A 14,379-nucleotide genomic window follows, 5' to 3' on the forward strand; every position below is an offset into this window, starting at 1 on the left:
TATAATCAACTGACTCGGGTCGGGTCAGACCTCGGGCTTAATCTTTTCCGCTCAGTGAAAAAAAAAAAAAAAATTAATCATCGCTGCTGTTCACCGTAAAGAAAGACTGGCTGCTGCGTGCAACGCGCACCATGGAGAGGGGCGGGGGCAGACCTGACGCCGCTGCGTGCACGCCTTTAGCCTGGAGAGAAGAAGATGGAGTTGGTGAAAAGTAAACTTGCCGCAGGTGAATTCACCGTCGCTTCTACAGCCTATTTATATATTTAAAGTTTATTGTTTTAGTTGTTTGTATTGTTAAAAGGCGTGAACATTAAAGGTTGATATGAATTCCCGTCTGCTGGTCATGATAATACGTGTATGAGAAAAAAATAAAAATCAGACGCGGCATCGGGCCGCGGGCTGGGTTCGGGCAGATAATTCATGTTGATGTGTCCGGTTACATCAGGTCCGGGCTTTAAAGGGATACTTCACTTTAAAATGAAAATTCTGTCATCATTTACTCACCCTCAAGTTGTTTCAAACCTGTATGAATTTCTTTCTTCTGCTGCACAGAAAGATAGATATTTTGAAGAATGTCAGTAACCAAACAGTTAACTGGAACCATTGACTTCCATAGTATATTTTTTTCCTACTATGGAAGTCAATGGTTCCAGTTAACTGTTTGGTTAATTTAATGAATTTTCATTTTAAAGTGAAGTATCCCTTTAAAATCCACGGGCCGGGTCGGGCTTTTAGCACATGCCAGCGTGTGAAATATTGTCCCAAAAACGCTCTGGTCTTGTTTCTTTCTTCAGAGGCCTTTCTCTTCTTGTCATACAATTCGTAGACACTTTTTCTCTTACACATAATACACCTGAAAGTGCGCATGCGCAGAAAGGACGAGCACGTACAACGACCTTACGTAAACATATCACCAGAATGATTGACAATTAGGTGGACCAATAGTCTTAATGATCCACCCGGAAAAAGAAAATTCTCCGCTATACCTTTAAGTTATAGTTTTATTAAAAGGCTCATTAAGGTCAAACTGCAATCCTGACTCCTGTTCTCCTGTTTGTGCTATGGTAATGTCTTATCTTTCGATATCAATCTTTGTTTTCATATAGTACAAGGTGCCATATGAAATGTTTCATTATTAAATGTATCTTATTTTAGAATTTCTCACCATTACCTCTGATAATGTGATTTGGACTAAATTATGTCAGTGTTCCATTTTCTTTCATTTTAGACACCTCATACATTGAGTGACAGAACACCCTGATTTGTCGTGCTATATTTACATAGCACAACCCCATCTTTCCAACAAGCCATCATATGTGTTTCTATGATAATCCCTGGCAAAGCAACCACAAAGTAAATGAAAACATTCTGCATAAATATTCAATTTTTGCATGTCCGCTTATTTTAGGTATGTGTTTATATGTCTCTATTTATTCTATACATCAAGATATTCACATCCAGTCTTTTCTAGTAGGTAAAGCAACTTCCTGACTACAAACATGCCAAGTTTCAAAGCTCTCTGAGCTTGTGTGACTGATCTGCATTAGTTTATATGCCTTAACTCCCATACGGACAGGCAATATTTTAGTCCTTTTTTGGTTTGGGGGTGTATAACAATATCTGTTAATTTAACAATCTTAGCAGTAAAATATTTTGAGCCAAGAATCCATTTCATATATGGGAGACCTTAGAGATGAGGAAAAACATTGTTGGGTTTAGTTCTACCTCCGGTAGGGGTATCTCAAAAATTCGGGGGCATTGTCACTAGCCTAACAGCTGTTAGTGCAAGTATAAGATCTGCAGACTTACAAAGCTCAAAGTGTCAAACCTAAAGAGATATTCTTTAGAAAAGTTAAGGCTCAGCCACACGTTTCTAAAACGCTTCGTTCAAACACACCCTTGCACAGTGTGTGTGGGCAGAGTTTCACAACACCGCCCAAATGTTTACGCAAAGACAGAAGGCATAACTTTTATTCTCGCTCTATTATTCTCGCTGCCGGCGCCACCATGTCGTGGAGACGCTGTGTTTTTCGTTGTGAAAGGGAAATAGGCTAAACTGGGTGGGTAAAAGTACTATTTCAGCAACAAGAACATTTCTGAGCCAAACGAGGATAAAGATGTGTTCTGGTGACTGGTGTGTTTATTGAACCAATCAGATAAGAGTAAATTGAGAGTCAGCGAGAAGCTCATTTGATTGGCTACATGAAGAAGAAGGACCCGCCCTCCTCTTCACACTTGCAAAACTCAATGAGTGAGAGAATCGTGCCAAAACTGGAAGCGCAGCTAAAAGAAAGACGCAACTGTACAAATAACAGTAAAATGCTGCAAATATTTTTTTCTTACACTTGAAAGGCGATTTACACCTTTACAAATCTTCTCTTTCGAATGCAAATTTAATTACGCTTGCAATCGTATGTACAATTTTACAAATCTTATGCGATTCTTTATGGCATCATATTATCTTCATTAAAAAAAACCTTTTAGTAATGATTATGACACAAAAAAAATACAAATAATAATGCATGGCCTTTTGTGTCTCGCATTAAAAAAAAAATATTCCCAAAGAGAAAATAAATCATCTTACCTGGAGAATAAAAACAGATGATATGATGACCTTTTCTAATACATTTCCATCCGTTTTCTAACAGTATATTGTCAGTAATTTAAACTTATGTCCAGTAATATCTGCGTGTGTCTGAGGAATATCCTGTGAGTCAATGCTGCTGTTGGTTAATGATCTACTACAGCAATCAAACAATAGCACACTCACTATCATGACTCAGATCAACATGAAAATTCAGATCAACAGAATGTGTTTTATTGCCTTTATCGTATTTTATAAATAAACATGATTATAATGATAAAGCTTTTTTTCTGAAGTCACTGAATTAAAACAGATGTATTGTGATGGCCCCTGTGTGATTTTTAATCATCTTTGTTCTGTTGAGGTGATTGCTGATTGGGTGCACCTGGAACCTGTGAGTCAGTGGAGATAAAGCTCCACTTGGTCAAACTACTCGAGCATTTCCTTCTCTGCAATCCAGACGTCAACCATGGCCTGATCACTCCGACTGCCATATCCTGTTTTGGGTTTACTTATGTTATAGAGACCTACCATCTGCATTTAAATAGTTATGTTTGGTGACTCTTTTGTTAAATAAATCACTTTTGATTATTTATGCTGCCTCGTTCCCTCTTTTGTCATGACCCTTGAGCCAGGTTGTGACACACCAATCAATGTCTTTGACATTTCAGGATTTACAGTACTATACAGTATATAGACTCATCATTTAAGAACTGAAATAGGCACACTTTCTTGGTCAGTTGCACATGCATTTTCTGAACTAAACGTTTCAGATTCATTAGAGCAAGTCACCTCCTCTGAGAAGTGAACATGCTTTTTAGTTCCATCACTGTTAAAGGAGAACTCCGGTCAATTTTAACATTGAGCTCATTTTTTTGTAAATTTGGAGTGCTGTCAATACAGAGGACAACGACAAAAATCGGTGTTGCCTACACCGTGTTATCCTCTTTTTAAAATTTGCACCCTGTTTACTTCAATGGGGCAAGTTTTAAACCTGCTTTTAGCCTCTTAACATCCTTGATGTGTCATTACAAGTGCACAGCCATGTGAGTGATTCCTTCGGGGTGAACGCGGGTTAATCTGACTGCAGTAGATGTGAAATATATGAATAAAAATGATGTTTATTCAGCCAGCGCACATGCCTGTATTTTCTTCCTGTTTTCAGTCGAAGTCCATAGTAGTCGATTGTCGAGTTCACGCGCGTGATCATAGGTAACTAAACATATGCGCGTGAACTCGACATTCGATTACTATGGACTTCGACCGAAAACAGGAAGTAAATACAGGTATGTGCGCTGGCTGAAATAACATCATTTTTATCCATATCTTTCACATCTACTGCAGTCAGATTCACCCCTGTTCACTCTGAAGGAATCACTCACATTGGCTGAATGTACTCGTTCATTCAACTTTCGATCTATAACCCATGTTGAACTTGCAAAACCTACAATCAAATCTGAAAATTTCTCAACGGCAATCGGGTGAAAGAGACAAATTTAGCCGTCTAGCTCCATAGACTCCCATTCATTCTGCACTCATGGCGAGCGCCCCCAGTGGAACTCTGATTGGAACTACAACCAATAGGACTTAATAGGGCGTTGGAGTGAACAGGCTTTCCGTAGACGGGCTTTGCCTATATGTTTTAATTTACAACACATAATCAATAACGGATCATTTTTCACTTGTCCCTATTTTTTGTATGGAGGCAAAAACACTCACCTGGATAAGTGGACCGGTCTCATTTCATCTGTCATAGAGAAACACAATAGAAAATAATTACTGATATCGTGGGCCATTCATCAGCAATGTTTACTTTCATTAAAAAAGTGTTGGAGTTAGTGTAAAGTGTCTTAGCTGTGGTAACATTAGTGAAAAGCCTATTAAGGAATATCACAATATAATAGCCCATAATGATGATATTCAGTACAGCATGACATAAGTTTGATGTTGCTTTAACACATGCAGTTCATTGAACAATCAGTGCTGATATTTGAGTATTTAACAAGTCAAGTCACCTTTATTTATATAGCGCTTTTTACAATAGATTGTTTCAGAGCAGCTTTACAGAGATAACAGGAAAATGATACAACAAAGTTTGTTTCAAGAAGAAAATAGCGTCACAGTCCAGCTTAAGTTCAATACTGCGATCATTACTGTCGTCATTAATGCTGATGGATCTCTAGGAAAGAGTTTTACTGCCTTGTAATAAAATATTCATCACATGTACACAATAATAACAATAGATGTTGCACAAGCACCTTTAACATGCAGCGGTTCATTAAAGAAGGCTATTTGATTAATTATTTGATTTTGAGGACAAAACGAAAGTGTGTTTTATCAGTCGATATTCTCAGCTTACAAGAACTATTTCCTAAACTTCTGTGAGAACAACACTTTGAGAGCTTAATAAAAGGCACAGTTGCCTCCGATGGATGCCACTTCCTCAATCCTCAATACAACTATATAAGGGACCGTTCGGTATTTATGGAAGGGGCCACCGGAGGAAAATAGGGGAGGGTCATGTCTTTTTATTCATTGTTGAGGGGAGGGTCATCCAACTTTTTTTTAGTCTAGGGGGAGGGTCACCCAACTTTTATATTCATGAAAACAGAAGCATTTCAAAGTGGCTTGTTTGGTGCTATTTTTTTCCATGTTGATTTCGCGTTATCAGCCCCCCTTCGATATCAGATGGGTCTGACCAAACAAAAATCCAGTTTGACGCTGTTTGACAGTGCGCGCGCACTTCAGTTTGCGCTTAGAAAAACATCTATGAATGTAACATCTTGGAACATCATCAGAGAATGCCCTTTTAATTGGTCGTTTCAGTCATTGTGAGTCACGTATCGTAGCAACGATGACGACTAGTGACAACAGCGGGATGATAGCCTTTATATTTCACATTTCTTTGGTTCAGTCTTATTTATTAGGCCTACTTTGCTATTCTATAAATATATAGGCCTAATAAGTTGTATTATAATATGCTATAATGTAGGCTATGAAATATATTTAGCCAATATAAATGTATCAATTAGTTTTCACAATATTCATCAGAAGTCATCATTTCAGGGGTTATTTTTAAAAAAATTCTTCCGTGGGGACCAGGCACGGCGTTAGATTTCGGCGCACCCAAAACTAAAATAATAATAATAATAATAATAATAATAATAAGCCATTAATTTGTACTAAAATAGTATTTTTTAAAAGCTGGCTATGTCTATTTTGATGTTTCTGCGCAAGTTCAGCAGACAGTGCGGTTCGGGTTTGTTCTGATCAGAGCTCGTGAGCGGAGAGCGCGTTTCTGAATATTCCGCTCCGCTCGCTCATTCCTTGCCACAAATAACCGGTTAAAGTAATGATTATGAATGTGTCTAAATTAGCAAGGAGACATTTATTTGTTTAGTAATAAACTGGTGTTTTCTGTGTCGCTGCAAAGATGAAGTTGACGATGCTCGCCATGAACGCCAGAGAGAAATGCACATTTCATATGGATATTCAGAGTAGCCTATTTATTTTGGTTTGAATATTTTCGTTTAAAAGTAGACATTTCAAGCTTTCTGTAATATAGACTATATTCCTCAAATCTGTGAGGCACACGCTGAGTTTTTCGGCGCCCTCCAGTTCACGTGCAATGCAAGTGATCGTGTCGGCGCCTTATTAGATTGTCTGATATTGGCTTCTTATGTATTAAATACGGGCAATTGGTTGATAAAACATTGATCAAAATTAAGATACAATTTATACAAAACGAAAATCTTTTAAAAAGAGTTTTCTACAAAACAAAACTTAATGAAGTGGTCAAAATCATGTTTTACCAAAAACAGCGCCGTTGCTAGGAGGGCGCCAGCGCCTCTGCCTTTCAGCGCCTCTGCCTCGCGAGTGGATGATCGCCCTGAGGACGCCTAGCAATGATATACCTTTAGTGGTAGTGTATACCTTTAGTTCAGTTATCGCAGCGCGCTAAGAGACAATGTTACCTGAAAATGCAGCCCAGGTATGATGCGTATGATGCGTAATGGAGATTCCAAAGCGCTCTTCTTTGGTCAGAACCATGGAGAGCAATCGCGGATAGGTCCGTCCATATGCACCAGAAACTTTTAACAATGCAACAAAATTTTTAAAGAGCATCAAGCTATTAAAATCTATATTATGTATACGCACAGATAATATAGCATTAGGCTTTATTAGTCAATATTTTTTATTAGGTTAAACAGTGATTGGATAACGTTTTTAATTTAACGTTTTTAATTTAAGGCCTACCCACGATTCGTCTGGCCCATCCAAAACTGGTTCACGATTCCAGTGTTATGGACGTGACATTTGCAGTCAAAACTTGAAATATAAATTCTCAGGAAATGCATTTAATACCAATATTTTGAAACGTCTGAAAGGAGTCAAGACATTAGAAAAATATCAGTCTACACATGCATTTTATATTTAATATGAGGGAAATACATATGTGACGTGACACAATTTTTTTTTAGTAATTTGTAAGTTGTATTTGTATTTTTGTAGTAAGTTGTATTTTTTAGTAATTCTATAAATTACACTGTGCAAACCAAAAGATAATGTATATACCCAACGGATGAATAAAGATCGGCCTCCACAGAACATAAAATATTATTTTTATTTTATTTTTCGTGTTCGCATTTATGTGAAGAAAAAAAAACAATGTTAGGGACGTGACAGTTCTCCATTACAGTCATGACTGCTCTAAGCTACTTTAAAATTTTCACAGAGACCTCAAACAAAAGCACAAAGCCTTTCTTTAAAGTGAATTTCGTTTTTGTATTAATTGTATCTTAATTTTAATCAATGTTTCACCTGGATTTAATAAATAAGTAAATATAGTAGAAAATAGATAGCCTAATCATGACACGGAGGCGCGGGCGAGTGAACTGGACTCTTGTCTCATAAATGAACCGAAACTCAGCGTAAGGTAGGCTACTTGCCTCACAGACCTGAGAAATATATAGAAAGCTTGAAATGTCTACTTTTAAACAGAACAATTCAAAATGAAGGAAAACAGACTGCTTTTCTGCTTATGAAATGTGCATTTCTCTCTGGCGCGTTCTGAGAAGATCGCGACGCATCGTCAACTTCATCTTTGCAGTCGACACAGAAAACACTTGTTTATTAATAAACAATTAAAATGTCTCCTTGCTATATTTGACATATTAATAATCATTACTTTTGCCGGTTCTTTGTGACAGCTTTTAGATGCTTTGTTGGCAACGCCACCGACATGTTGAACGCGTCACACGCATCAGCACTGAAAACATGATTTTTTTTTCAAATCTAAAATCAAAAATCGTGATACGAACCGAATCGTAGGTTTGGTCTATCGTTACAGCCCTAGTAAGACGAGTAAGCAAGAGTTTATGGTTAAAAAACAAAACAAAAAACAATGGCTATCTTTGCCAAGCGCAAACCAGTACAGAAGTAGGCTATAAATTATCGGGGAGGGTCATGCCTTTTTTCACAATCATTTTGGAGGGTCATAGAAAAATTTATTGCTGGCGAAGGGAGGGTCATGTCTTTTTTGACAACAGATCTCAAAACTCCTCCGGTGGCCCCTTAAATAAATAACGAACAGTCCCTAAGGAAAACCCGTAATGGCAAAGATGGCGGTTGTATGCACATGCCCCGCCCCTCCCGCTGGAAAGCCAATCATCTGCTTTTAACAGTCAAGCCGGGAAACATTTGCCTATCGTCTGGTTCCACTGACGCATGCGCACAGTTGAGGTTTTGCGACAGCGAGTTGTGGTGTGTGCAAGATCAGATGGAATCCACATGGAAGAGAGTTCCGTAGATGAACTGCTGCGCTTGTGACAGGGCGCATATTTAACTGAAAGAACAAGCAGAGAGAGAGAGAGCCCCGGTCGCGCGCGCACTCTCTCTCACTCTCTCTCACTCACTCTCTCTCACTCACTCACTCACTCACTCACTCTCTCTCACTCTCTCTCTCTCACTCACTCACTCACTCTCTCTCACTCTCTCTCTCTCACTCACTCACTCTCTCTCACTCTCTCTCTCACTCACTCACTCACTCACTCACTCACTCTCTCTCTCTCACTCACTCACTCACTCACTCACTCACTCTCTCTCTCTCTCCGGAGCCAGGCGAAAGTGTAAACAAGACTTCACCGTCTCCAAATTAAGCGCTGTCTTGCTCTCTCTCCCGCACGCATATTAATCAAAATAAAACGACATTATGGTAAAAGGTCGGAAGACCAAAGTTTCATGTGGAGCATTCAGAGATTTTTTTTTTTCCTGAATTACCGCTGGGTGTGAATTGTGCTAAAATACTGTACATTGCCTTATCTTTTCTGAAATGCGTTCCGCACATTCAGCTGACATAAAATTACTCTCTAAATAAACGAAAAAACCTATCCAGTGATGTAATGTTTTCTGTGTTGACACTAACCTTGTGGGATGTCCATGTCCTAACTGCTGGGATAATCACACAACCATATGACACGTCCAATTCGCGAACTAATGACTCATTTGAACCGATTAATTTTAATGAATAGTTAAAACAACTGATCTATATTGTTATAATACATTGTTATTACTGATAAAGTGCAAACCTGCTTATATTTAAATAATGGAGAACAATATTGACATTGAATATTGCACAACACCGGTATTCTGGATAGAGACGTAAATGAACTTAGTGGCGTGAACCCTTGCGCATGCGTAGTAAAAGTATAACCTGTGGGGAAAAAGGCGTTTTAAACCTTATTTTGGGGCAAAGTCATCAAACGTTTTCAGCGATTTTAATCATATTTTACTGCTGTTTCTATACATGCAGTTTTTATGTCCCGGTGACCAGTGAAAGTGCAGTTCTGACTCTCTGCTTATTCATTTAGATAGGAGCCTGGTCTTGTTAGTCCGAAATAGCTGCCCGGAGGCGTTGCCAAGATGGCGGCCGAGTGGCACGACTTGCCTAAAAGGACTTTGGTATAACACAGTAACGCAGCCTGCTTACGGGGAAGTAACAGTAATCTAATTACTGTTTTTGCAATTGTAATCCCTTACTTTACTCGTTACTTGAAAAAATAAATCAGATAAATCGCTACTTCTAACGCGTTACTGCCCATCAGTGGCCACAACATAAATAGTCATGTTTAGCTTATGAATAACAGAACAAAGTATTTTTAGTTGGCTGAACACAAATGGATCTATTATCTATAGGCCTATATTGATTTATTATATATTATTATGACCGCCGCTAGCATAGCTAGCGAAAGCGGTCATTTACATTTACATTTACATTTAGTCATTTAGCAGACGCTTTTATCCAAAGCGACTTACAAATTAGGACTAAATTAAGCGAGTCATCATGAAGAGGCAAAAACAACAACAACGCAAGAAGTGCTCAGAATACGAAGTTCAGGCATTATTCAGAGTAGCATAAGCCCGATAAGTGATGTTTCAAAGGGAAAGGAATTTTTTTTTTTTTTATGAGGTTAAGTGCTCACGGAATAGATGGGTTTTCAGCTGTCTTTTGAATGTTGTCAGAGATTCTGCATTCCGGATGAGGGTGGGGAGAGTATTCCACCAGCATGGAACTGTGAATGAGAATGTTCTGGAAAGCGATTTTGTGGCTTTCTGTGATGGAACCACGAGCCGTCGCTCGTTGACCGATCGTAGGCTTCTGGTAGGGATGTAGACTCGTAGGAATGAGTGAAAGTAGGAGGGAGCTGAGCCTGTGATAGATCTGTAAGCAAGCGTCAATGCCTTGAACTTGATGCGAGCAGCGAGAGGTAGCCAGTGCAGAGAGATGAACAGAGGAGTGACGTGGGCCCTCTTGGGCTCATTGAAGACAAGACGAGCTGCAGCATTCTGGATCATCTGTAGGGGTTTGGTTGCACATGCTGGAAGTCCGGCCAGAAGAGCATTACAGTAGTCAACCCTAGAGATGACCAGGGCCTGGACGAGAAGTTGTGTTGCATGCTCAGTTAGGAAAGACCTGATCTTCCTGATGTTGTGCAGTGCAAACCTGCATGATCGAGCTGACTTTGAAATGTGATCTGTGAAGGTCAGCTGGTCATCAAACGTTACTCCAAGATTTCTGACCGACCTTGATGGGGTGATTGATGATGACTCTAGCTGGATGGTGAAGTCGTGCTGTAGTGGCGCAAATCACAAATGAGTGATTATGGGCTAGGTTGATGTGGGCCCTTAAGACCAACATACCATAAAAATTTCTTCATCCTCGGTGCCTATATGACCTGTAGTGGTCATATAGGGATTGTCAAAGTTTTTTTTTTTTTTTTTTTTCGTCATCTACTGAATTTTTCGTCAACGATACCAGGGACACCGAAACACCGGGGAACATGAAATTTGGTGGGCATGTAGCCCCACTAGACTTTTACGGAAAAATTTCGTTTGGTCCCCGGGGGCCACTCCCCCCCCGCGCTGGGCCCCCCCAAACCCAAAAAATGCAGTTTTTCCTAAATAACTACCTGAACCGTGGCACCGAGGATGAAGAAATTTTTATGGTATGTTGGTCTTAAGGGCCCACATCAACCTAGCCCATAATCACTCATTTGTGATTTGCGCCCCTACCATAAAAAATGAAAATGCAATATTATTCTGCTTTAATCGCCCCTATCTTCAGTTGAGATGTTCAGAACTGCACCATATTTCATGTGTATGATTAACTTGACATCCTCTGGGGGTATGCTAAGTTTCGTAGAATTTCATCCATGGGGGGGTATAAAATAAATTCATTTATGTGCACATTTAGTGACTGTACACTCATCGGCCTGTAGATGGTGGTGTTGAGCGAAGGGTTGCTGGTTTAGGATGATACTGTCACACACACACATGCAGGAATACAAACAAACGCAAGCATGCACACACACTGACATCCACACGCACAGACACACACACACAAACACACACGCGCACACACATGTATGCACGCATACATACACGCACAGACACACACACAGACACACACACATACACACACACACACAGACAGACATGCACATACTACTACTTTTTTTAGGTATCAGCCATATACCCGATTTACCAATACCCAATGTGTTATGCTTGGGCAGTATACTAATGAGGTGGGTGGGACATGTTTCATGCCATGTTAGATCACATCCTGAGAGTCTACGCTTTCAGAAAATATATAGTTTATATAGTTGAATCAGTTTTCTCTTCATGGTACAGACCAAAATGTATTATGTGTACTTTTTGTGGAAAGCCAGTGCAGGCCTGAGCGGCGGTCATATTTTGTACCGCCATGCGGTACATCTAGTTTAAATAGTTGAATTAAATAAAGACAGACCATAACAAGAGTCAGATAACTTTTTTTAAAATTATTCAAACAGTTTGTGTCCGATGCACAACAATGACATTATAGTAGCAAAGCTTGAATTTGTTAACTCAATGCATGGTACTTACCAATGCACGTTAAAGAACATTAGCCTGAAGGTTTAGTTCACCCAAAAATGAAGTCAGTCATCATTGATTTACCCTTAAATTGAAATTGAAATTAAAAAGAAGATATTCTGAAGAAAGCTGGTAACTAAACAGTTGACGATAAACTCTTGGTACTCTTGGTAGTAACATTCTTCACACTATCATATGTTGTGTTCCGCAGAAGAAAGTAACTCATACAGGTTTGGAACAACATGAGGGTGAGCAAATGATGACAGAATTTTCATTTTTGGATGAACTATCCATTTAAAGCTAAGGTTGAAACCAATTAATACTTAACTCTCCCTCATGTAATTCCAAATCCATATGACTTGGTCCATAACAAATATATTTTTTAAAGAATGTACAGATTGCTCTTTTACATACAGTGGCATCAACAAAGATGTAAATTAAAATTTTTGCCAAATGACACAACTGAATGAAAAACAGACTGATGTCATTATGAAGTTTATGAAATTGATAACTCATATTATAAAGTTATTTACTGACTATTTTCCTCTCTATATGTGTTCATTCAAAGTAGATTATCATGGCTGAACAAAAAACAACTGGTTATTGCTTAACCTCTGAAATACTGCAAAACGCCACTGGTTCCTGCATGTTTTGAGACACCATTTTGAATGAATGCAAAAAGGCCTTGAAAACATTTCAAATGTCACTGTACGTAAATTACTGAAATTTGTTCTATCTTCCAAATTTCTCCTTTTGTGTTTTGCAGGAGAAAGGAAGTCATAATGGTTTAGAACACATGATATAGGCTAATATACACATATCATACACAAGGTTAACTAAAGTTAAACAATTGGCTTAGTAGTGATATTTTCCATGTGATTAATCTTGCAACACAATAACACTGTTAAAACTGCAGTGTTTTGAATATATTAAAGGATTTACCTGTTCATCCAGCTTGTCCAAAAGAGTCCTAATTTCTTCTCTAAATGCATTCATTCTTCCTGTAGAGTTTTAGGAGAGGTATTGTGTACTTTTCAAGGGATATGTAGAACTTCCACAGGAGGTCGCCGTTACAGATACACGAAAACTCCATGGAGATCTGTAAAAGAAAAGTCAATTGGAATCACCACAAAGTTTTACTACTATAAGTATTACTAAAATGTTCTAAATCTTTAGAAATAATAATTAAAATAATAATTAATATTGACAGTTGCTATTAAATGGTTTACCTCATCCTTTAGAAAAAGTGCAGGTGGCAGGCCATCTCTCTCTGAACTCCTCAACTAGTGTAAATACATAATGAGCAAACATCTCATTTGATGACAAAACATACAGTTGATTATAAAAATGATTAATAGCAGACATGTTCACAAGTCCCTAAAGGCCAAGTCCAAGTCAAGTCTTTGTACCTTTTTTGTTTAAACAATATTTATTTCAGCTAACCTCAGTTATTGTAATTAAAAGTGTAACAAATTATTACTTAAATCATTAATGAATTAATTTAAAATAAAAATTCTATAAACAATAAAAAACAAATATTTTTAAAATACATAACATTATGCCATTTGGAATGCAGGGAGAGTCACCACGAGAAAAAATAAATAAATAAATGTGCTGTGTATTATGAGCTATTTGAGTTGCCGTAGTTTGCTGTAGTTCTAGGCAGTGATGGGTAATGTAGTGTTCCAGAGAGCGCTGGCGCTAAAAAACAACATGTATAAACAAGCGATACAGTAAACAACACAAAGAACAATATTTCCTGTCAGTGTATCGTCAATACATACCAGTGACTCTTTAGAAACGCTGGATTGAATAGGCAGGACACCGCTAGTTAACATCAGCATTGGCAAAAGCACCCAAAAGTGTGCAAAATCGGCAGCACTGGTGAATTAGATCAGGCCATCAGTTTGGGAAGAGCACAATATACATCATATATGACAAATAACATACAGTCGATTATAAAAAAGATTAATAAATGCCAGTGATTCTGCAGAAACGCTGAATTGAAGGCTGCACTCCGCTACCGATTACTCACCAGCAGCAGACACCTGACCGCCGAGTAGCTAACGTCTCAAACTGCGCATGCGTTCAGGGTTCAAACTAGTTCTTCTATATTTAATTGTAATTTTCTTGGATGTTCAGGGGAACTATACATTCAAGATGTTTTTAATACAGTCACATATGGTGTGTTCACACTCGGCATGTTTGGTTGGATTAAAACAAATCCTAGTGCGATTGCTCTGTTAATGTGGTAAAGTGTGAACACTGCCATCTGAACCCTGGTGTGAACCAAATAAGCGGACTGAGAATGCTGAAAAGATGAGTCTTGGTCCACATCCAAACGAACTCTGGTGCGGTTCGACTGAAATATTAACTCAACATGG

General features: G+C 38.5%; 1 protein-coding gene across 1 annotated transcript in view; it reads right to left on the bottom strand.

Annotated features, from left to right (window-relative positions):
* Positions 1–14,379, bottom strand: part of LOC311079190 (uncharacterized protein) — a 220,949-nt gene that overhangs the window by 54,378 nt on the left and 152,192 nt on the right. The window contains exon 2 of the mRNA XM_084108403.1: positions 4,304–4,331. The gene's annotated coding sequence lies outside the window, so the exon portion shown is untranslated. The remainder of the gene's footprint in view (positions 1–4,303; positions 4,332–14,379) is intronic.

The sequence above is a fragment of the Abramis brama genome (assembly GCF_963993115.1).
Source record: "Abramis brama genome assembly, chromosome: 3".
Taxonomy (NCBI): domain Eukaryota; kingdom Metazoa; phylum Chordata; class Actinopteri; order Cypriniformes; family Leuciscidae; genus Abramis; species Abramis brama.